Genomic DNA, 9033 nt, shown 5'->3' on the forward strand with positions numbered 1-9033 from the left:
AGCTGCTGCCTTTGCCCTTACCTCAGCTGCTGCCCGCTCTTCCAGCGCGCGGGGTCGCGGCGTGGCGTGTCAGGCAGGGGCTTGCGGTGGTAGCAGAGCGTGGAAGACGGTCGGCGGTGTCGGGAAGCTTCTCTCTGTGGGTTCGTGGGGGTATTCTAACAGAGATGAGCCTTGGTTAGCCCTTTCTTCCTTCCTTGGAGGAAGCTGGAAGTGGGGGTCTCCAGCGTCTTAGGACAAGTGTGGGTCGTCCCGGAACCAGTTGGTTTACAACCGTCCTTTTGCTGTTAGTATCGGTACTTTAATAAGTGCAGGGGGTGATTGCAGGGCTGTGGTACGATCCCTGGCGGTGTTTGTTTCCGAAGTTCATGTTCTTTTCCGCCCTGACTCGTCAGCAATCTCCCGCGCGCTCATCCGCGGAGCCCCCTGTGGGTCCGGAGGCGTTCACCTGCCTGGCTGGGCCCAGGGTGCCGACCACCCGGTGTGTCTCTGGGAATCCTAGGCTTGAGAATGGCGGGGAAGGGAAGGAATAGGGAACAACTTTCTGAATGCAACACTATTTACTATTCTTGGCCCGAAACGAAAACACACACAAACACACACACACACACACGAAAACACACACACACGAAAACACACACACACACTTGTATACTGGCTTAAACGTCTCCAATTCTATTTCTTAAACATTTCGATTTCTTATAATTGTTCAAGAAAAATTCATGAATATACTGTGAACCTATTAGAATGCTATATAGCTGGATCTTGGTGCTTAATGTGGGGAGAGGAGACCCTAAAGGAAAAGCATAATAAATTATTTAAAGAATACTTGTGCATATAAGCGTAAATATGGAAAACACCGTCTTTGGAGCAAGACCTTAAGTTCGTTGTTTTACTTCATCGTGTGTGTGTGTGTGTGTGTGTGTGTGTACACACATACCTCAGTTTAATATATTATCTCGCTATTTAAAATCTTAATTCTGCTGTGAACTTTTCCCCTTCCAGTCTGTTAGAGCTTTAAGAAATACTTGTCTTCCACAGGATAAAAATAGTAGTAGCCTTTGTTTCATGTCGTTTCTGCCAGGGAAAACACTCCAGTAATAGTGTCAATACTATTAGTCACCTCTGACTTTATGAATCATGTCTCAAAGATTTCTAAGTGTTTGTGGGAGTCAGACTTTGCTTCCTCCATTTTTTTCTCATCTCAAAGTCCTCAGGGCCACTGATAATCCTACTTTTGTTGCTAGAATGTAGCTGAGAGACTGCTCAGGAGAACTTTCTCAGAATGATGTGGTAATATGCAAAGTATAATTGTCTCATTCATCCTCAAATTATTCTAGATATTACGGGACAGTGAAGAAGTACGGAAATGGGGAAAAAATGTAAACAAGAACATGTAGGCTCAGCACGTAAGGCCTGGCCTTTCTGGCGAAAACTGTGGCAAAAGGCGGTTTACCCTGGCTGCCTGTTGTAATGAATGGCATTGAGCTGTGCTTGAATGCATGAGAGGCAATAAGCTGTTATGTGCGTAGTAATCGTACTCCTCCCTGCAGCAGTCACCCTTGTTTTATTACTCCTATACAGTCCCCCCCACTGACCCAATTGTAACAGTTGGGAAAATGCCAAAATACTTAGCAGCAACCATATGGAAGACCCTCCAAAAGTGCACAGCAGGAGCTAAAGACAGGGCTTGTTCATTACAATAAAGACAAAATAAAAATATGTAGTATTTAAACTCGGCACTTTAATAGCTTGATTCTCCCATAGTTTGAAGCAGGCAGATAGTAGCTGATATGCACCGGACTGGTCGGCATTCACTCTAATTAGTTGGTGACCAAACTGTACCCGTTTATATTTTGTATCTCGTTCCTAATTTAAAGAGTATGTACACTTTAATATAGCTGAGAAGCTGAGACTTAGGACACCACGAAGCCAAAAACTAGAATACATGGGTATTTTTCATTCCTTTAAAACCATCACCATAAATGAAACAAAACACAAACAAAAACCCCCACCATCATCACAAACAAACTCACTGAATCAGTAAGACACCTATATAAGCATGATGGGTAGAGAAAACCTTTCGGTTGTATTCTTTTACACTCTCATTAAGAAATGATGAATTAATAACGTATGGTCACATCATTTTGACCCAATGCTCTTCTTACAAATTGCTCAGATAGCAAAAAAAAAAAAAAAATATATATATATATATATATATATATATATATATATATGTATTTATTACACACCTAATGCTACATACCATGCTATAGACAGGGTGCATACCAGTGAAGAAACAAATATGGTTCCTCCCCACTCTTCTCTTACCCACCTTTCTACCAGGTTTTTCATCTTTTCTCATTCACTTGCTACAATTCTGACACCAATTCCAATATATGTGTATTTTTCCCCCCACACCAAGCAAGTCTCAGACACCAGCTACGTGTTCTATAGTTCAACTCCATTCTGACACTCTCTCCTTGGAGGTTCCATAGGTTAAAGTTTCTGTCTTATGAACTGCCCCCGCTTCAGATGTCAATCACCGATCTAGGTTGTTACTTGTGCTTCTGAATGACTAGCTGACACTCAGAAAATCCCATACCCTTCCCTCCAACCCCCGCCATAAGATTGAATAATTGGTTAGGTGGGCTCACAGAATTCTGGAGCCCTATTTATTCAATAGATTGCTGGTTTGTCGCAAAATATATAAAGGATACAAAACATCAGCCAGAAGAAGAAATAATCAGGGCAAGCTTCTGAATGCAGGAGTTTTTGTTCCCTTGGAGTTAGAAGCCCCAGCACAGTGTCATCTAGAGGCATTATGATTTCACCAACCTGGACGTACCCTCAACCCTGTCCTCTTGGGTTTTCACAGACGCTTCATAACATTGCATGACTGATTAAATCACCAGCCAGTGGTGACCGAATTCCATCTCGAACCCCTCTCTGCTCCCCAGAGGTTGCAGAGATGGGACTGAAATTTCCAGTCCTCTAATCACATTATTGGTTCCCTTAGTGAGCCCCCCATCCTTAAGTGTTTTCTAAAAGTCATCCCATAAAGTCAATGTAAAGTCAAGTGTGTTTGAAGAGGATTTGTCGTGGATATCATCACTTAGAAAATTCCAAGGGCTTTAGGAGTTCGTGCCAAACAGGACAAAGATCAAATATTTATTTCCTTTTATAAACTACAATATCACACCTGTCCATCACAGAGAAGCAGGTTTTGGCTCATTGTAAGAAAAAGAGCTATTTTGGGGCACAGCGGGTTAAGCCTCTGCCTTCGGTTCAGGTCATGCTCTCAGGGTCGTGGAATCAAGCCCTGCATTGGGCTCTCTGCTCAGTAGGGAGCCTGCTTCCCCCCGCCCTCCGCCTGCCTCTCTGCCTACTTGTGATCTCTCTCTCTGTCAAATAAATAAATAAAATCTTAAAAAAAAAAAGAAAAAAAAAGGAGCTATTCTAAAATGGGATGAGTGCTGCCTGAGTTATTAAGTTTCTTGTCAAGGAACTGTTCGAAGAGGAGCAGGTTGTTGTTGACAGGATTCTTAAAGGAATCAAAGGCTTGATGAGAAAGTTTCTAAGGTTTCTTTAAAATATGAAATTTTATTTGGCTAACATAGAGTTCAGGCCAAATACCTTGGTGTATTGTATTTTACACCCTACAGATAATACTACCAAATCCTGTTGGCTTCACCTTTAAAGTTATTCTAAAGCCAAGAAGAAGATATTTCATCGTTTGGAATCATCCTGATTCAGGTAACATTTATCTCTCATCTGGATCATCACCTATGTTATTTCCTTGCATCTATCCTGACGTCATTCCACTTTTGTCTCAATATAATATTGCAGGATTTCTTTTCCTCCTTTCTGTGCCTGCGGTTCCTGGTCACGCCACTTCGAAGAATGAAGTAGACAAGATAGAGTTCTGGGCAGCGAAGCAAGGTTTACTTAGAGTAAAACAAAGTTTACTGAGTGATAATATAAAGCTCCCAAAGGGGTAAGGGACCCAAGGGGTTGCCACTAGAGTTTCTAAGTCAAGGGGGGGATTTATGGGATTATTGGAGGACTGTTTTAGTTTGATTAATCCTCCCTATGCTTTCATTCAATTGGGTTTTTGTCATCTACCTATCATTTGGGGAAGGGTGGAGGGCTCCTTCCCAGGTGGTGTAAAATCCTTTTAAGACTGATTTTCTCTTAGGGGAGGGGGGCCCCTTGTCCCTGCCTCCCTTTCTTCCAACTATCCTTCATCAGTAGCAGACAGTGGTCCTGTTAAAATATGGATCAGATCATGCTGTTCTGTTCCTTAAAAGGGATCAGTGTATTCCCAATACTTACGTCTGGAGCTCACACACATGTGTGCACGTGCACATTCACACACACACGTATACCTCTGTTCTACAGACTAAACTTCTGTTGTTTATACATTAAATGTCCAAATTTTTACCGTCCATGTTGCCCTCCTAATTATTTGCTTTCATTATGTGTCACTCAGGTGGAACATAACTATTTAGATGCAATTTTCCAATTATACTATCCATTACTGCCCTTGTTTTGTATACTGTATTTCTGACAGCACTCCCTCCGAGTGCATTAGCATTCTTTGAATCATATTAAACTTTTTTAGTCAAGAAAAACTTTGGCATTTTTTTTTTTAATTTTATTTATTTGACAGAGAGAAATCACAACTAGGCAGAGAGGCAGGCAGAGAGAGAGGAGGAAGCAGGCTCCCTGTGGAGCAGAGAGCCCGATGCGGGGCTTGATCCCAGGACCCTGGGATCATGACCTGAGCCGAAAGCAGAGGCTTTAACCCACTGAGCCACCCAGGCACCCCAAAACTTTGGCATTTTTTAAAAAACACAAATTCCTGCTTAGTCCTCTCCATCCTCTATTTAATTGATGGATAATTTTAACCTGAAAAGCTAAAAACAAAACTTTTCATGCATCACTAGAGACATCTATTCATCCTTGTATTTACTCAATTATAAGCATTTTTGAGGCATTGCAGTTATCTCTGAATCCATTAAATAAAATCCAAGGTTTTATTTAAATTTAAATTTTAAGACCATTTTGAAGATTTTTGTAATTTTTATTAAGACAGACATTTCTGCAAAAATTAAGGTAACTTATGCCTACGTTTTATCCACACTTTATCAGTTATAGCAACCATAAAGATAAAAGAGATGAGTTGAGTTTGGCATAATTCATACCTAAGGTAAAAAATACTCCATATGATCAATGGTTTCTTTTTCAAGTCTTAATAAAATATAATTTAATAATCTGTTTAAAATTGTTTTCTAGAGTGTTTCATAAAATAGTTTCCTCTTCTTTGAAAACTGGTTATTTGCCATTCATTCGCTTTTATTATCTTAGGTTAAAATTTGAATGGATGCCCTTTTCTACTCTGTTGGCTCTTGACGTGGACAATGTCAAGACTGAGAGTGCTGACTCTGGACACAAACTGCCTGGCTCTATAACCAACTCTGCCACTTTTCAGCTAATTAGACCTGGGGCAAGTCACTGAACCTCTCCATGTCCATTTCATCCATATAAAATCACCTTCATATATGGCTGTTAAAAGAATTAAATAAGCTAATATATACAAAATGCCCAGATTAGGCCTGAAACGTAATAAGCACTAACAAGGTATTACCTAATTACCTATCTTGGTATTGTTCCCAGCTTACCTTTCCATGTTTCCTCAAGAGTAATCTCTCTACTGTGAAATTCACTCAGTCCTAGATACATTCACTCTATCAGCTACTCCTCCCCATTAGTCTGTTTCCTTCTTAATTAAAAAAAAAAATCTGTTATTCTTGTCCTTGATTCTATTATTTTTATGGGAGTTGACTTGTATGTGTAACATTGTTTTTCATTATATTTATTTATCTATCTATTTATTAATTTATTTGAAAGGGAGGGGGTCAGGGGAGGGAGAGAGAGGGAGAGAGAGAATCTTAAGTAGCTCCATGCCTAGCATGTGGGAGCCCAACGTGGGGCTCCATTTCACAACCCTGAGATCATGACCTGAGCCAAAATCAAGATTCTGGAGCTTAACTGACTGAGCCACCCAAGTGCCCTTGGTTTTCATTATCTTAGGAAGATTCATTACAGGTTTATTGTATTGTTTTTTTCTTCCTGGCATCAGCTCCTAAGATCCTTAGGTTCAGAAATGATGTGTTGTCATACTCTTTAACCATTTCCCTATTGAAAGATACATATATTTTTAAAATATAACAATGCAGTAAAATCTTTGTATATCTCTGTTGTTATATTTTAATGGGAAGGTGACATATATTACATATATATTATATGCATACATAAATATATTTAATGGGAAAATGACATATATTACAGATATGTCATTTTTCCATTAAAACATATATATATGTAATAGAGATATATAGATATAGATATACATATACATATGTATCTAGTATATTTGTATTGACTTGACGTACTCAATTTCAAGCCTCCGTATATACGAAGGACATCCAACATTAGCCATCTCTATAAACAACATAGATCTAGAGAGCCCAGTTCAAAATCAATAAATCAATTTGTTCAATCAACTTATTCAAAATCAATAAATAGTTTTGTCTAGCTCTAGGTAAGGCTTTTGTGTGGATATCCCCTTTTATATTTCCCGTTATTTGGTCATACTGTAAGATATTTTGCTATTCTATTTGCTACCTTATATTATATTTTGGTTTACATTTAATAATGCTAATACAGGGGCACCTGCCTCTGCCTTTGGCTCCGATCATGATCTCAGGGTCCTGGGACTGAGCCCCACATGAGGCTCTCTGCTCGGTGGGGAGCCTGCTTCCCCCTTTCTCTGCCTGCCTCTCTGCCTACTTGTGATCTTTCTCTCTGTCAAATAAATAAATAAGATCTTTAAAAAAAAAGATTTTGAATAATGCTAGTACAAAGTATGACTTTATAAACAAAATTACAACTAACATGTCAACTTACATAGCATTAAAAAGTTTAGAAACATTGCATAGGACAAAGAGTCATTGGCAAAATTTAAAAATCATTTCTTATAAAAGGTAAAAAAAAAAAAGACAACAGAGAAATGAAATGGCTTTTCAAAGTCCTATAGCTAGTATGAAATTGAGTCAGAATATGTGAGGTCAAACTCTTTTAGTATGTTTATACTTCATAGTCCCACATAGGGTCTGTTTGTCAATTCCCTTGTGACTGTAACTAGACAGGTTGTATGTGCTCAGGGGGCAGGACAGTCAAGAATGTGGACTAAGGTTGCTACTTCCAAAGATCACTCAACAGAGGCATACAAGGTTTGATTTCAGGGAAGAGTAAGCTACCTGAAGGACCCCCTATTACCTCTCCTCTTGGCTCCCCTCTCTTCTCAGTGTTCAACATCCCTTGGTGGATTCCCCTACCCCCACCCCCGCAACCTCTCCAAATTCAGAGCAGCTAGGCAGCACTTACTTTACTTGACTAAAGAAAACACTCAAACGAGATTAGCTCACATAGATGGATAATTTTTGTGCATTTAAAGCCAAGTAATGTGTGCACCATTGTCTCATGTTCCAGCGTGTTTCACTATGTTTTAATGTTAAAATGTGGAATTTTTTTCCTGTAATTTCTGAATCCTTGCTTTCTAGTTCCAGAAATTCACCTCATTTCTCTCTTTGTCAAATCTTGCTTTTAAAAATATATGCCATAAAGAACAAGTCAGACTAGTCAGACATTTAGTCGATGAAAAAGCTAAATGAGTAACGTAAATGTGTGTGCTGCACATCATTGGTTTTATAGTCTAAGAGAGTTCATGTGTTATTTGGAATATGTAACAACATGATCCTTTTTTGAAAAATAAAATAAACTTTGCCCTGAATTCCTCACAGTGTTAATAGTAGTTGCACATGAGTAAATCAAGACAGAATTTGTGCCCCCTGGCACAACAGAACATATGTATATATTTGCTCTTCAATCCAATAAGGACTCTAGAGTGCAGAACTACTACCACACAAAATAGAAATGAACTTCAATATAGGGGTAATGGATTTGAATCTTCAATAAAATAAACCTTAATAGCTATCTCACTTTCTATGTCAAATGAACAGAAATTAAGAGAGGCTCTGAATGTGAGGTCGTGGTAAATTAGTAAAATAATTTGCTAAAACAAAGGCATTGTGTTTTCTGTACAAATAAGGTGGCCTTTTAATAAGACCCATTTCAAGCGACATTTAAGCAGTCTTCTTTTCATGGTTTTGTTCAGTCTTGTTAACACTTACAGAGCGGTTGCTATATAAAATAGGTAATGCTTGTTAGTAACTCGGAGGGATGTAAAAATGAAGTAGATATGATTTTTGTTTTAAAGAATTTAGAAGTCTAATAAAGATATTAATAAGGAATATTAAGAATTAGATGACAAGGGGGACACCTGCATGGCTCAGTCAGTTAAGTGTTTGCCTTTGGCTCAGGTCATGACCCCAGGGTCCTAGAATCTGTCCTGTATTGGATTCATGCTCAGTGGGGAGCCTGCTTCTCCCTCTGCCTACTGCTGCCATTCCTCCTGCCTGTATACTCTCTCTCACGGATAAATAAATTTAAAAATCTTAAAAAAATAGAATTAGGTGACAAGGAGAAATATGTGGCTATAAAAACTTGGGGCCACAAACAAAACTATGTAATTAATTGAATTTATAACTGTAAATTTCCAAAAATATTTGGAAATATTTCAGATAGCTGGACTATAATTAATGTATTAAATTAAGAAATGTATCTTCACTTAATAAATAGGTTAAATGTATATCTCCTTTTACATTTGTTTCTCTTACGTTCAAGGAGGTGATCCAGAAGTTCAAAGATACCTAAGAGGAGATGAAACATTAAAACAATTTTGAAAATAATTTTAGACATTTTTGACACAAAGAAATATAAGAATGTCCAAAGTGCAGAAGTCTGAACTTATTGATAGATAATATAGTAATGATAAATAATACCTGATTGTATATAATGTTCAGACTTCTAGAGATGACTATATTGTATTTACTTGGTTAATAGGAGGAC

At 38.4% G+C, this 9033-nt stretch overlaps 1 long non-coding RNA gene across 1 annotated transcript; it reads left to right on the forward strand.

Annotated features, from left to right (window-relative positions):
- The first annotated feature begins 40 nt into the window (after nucleotides 1-40).
- Nucleotides 41-4433, forward strand: LOC123940556. Its single transcript, XR_006818083.1, has 3 exons — nucleotides 41-283; nucleotides 3663-3753; nucleotides 3847-4433. It is a non-coding gene; the product is annotated as an uncharacterized LOC123940556 (long non-coding RNA).
- Nucleotides 4434-9033: the final 4600 nt, after the last annotated feature.

The sequence above is a fragment of the Meles meles genome, chromosome 4, assembly GCF_922984935.1.
Source record: "Meles meles chromosome 4, mMelMel3.1 paternal haplotype, whole genome shotgun sequence".
NCBI classification, from domain to species: domain Eukaryota; kingdom Metazoa; phylum Chordata; class Mammalia; order Carnivora; family Mustelidae; genus Meles; species Meles meles.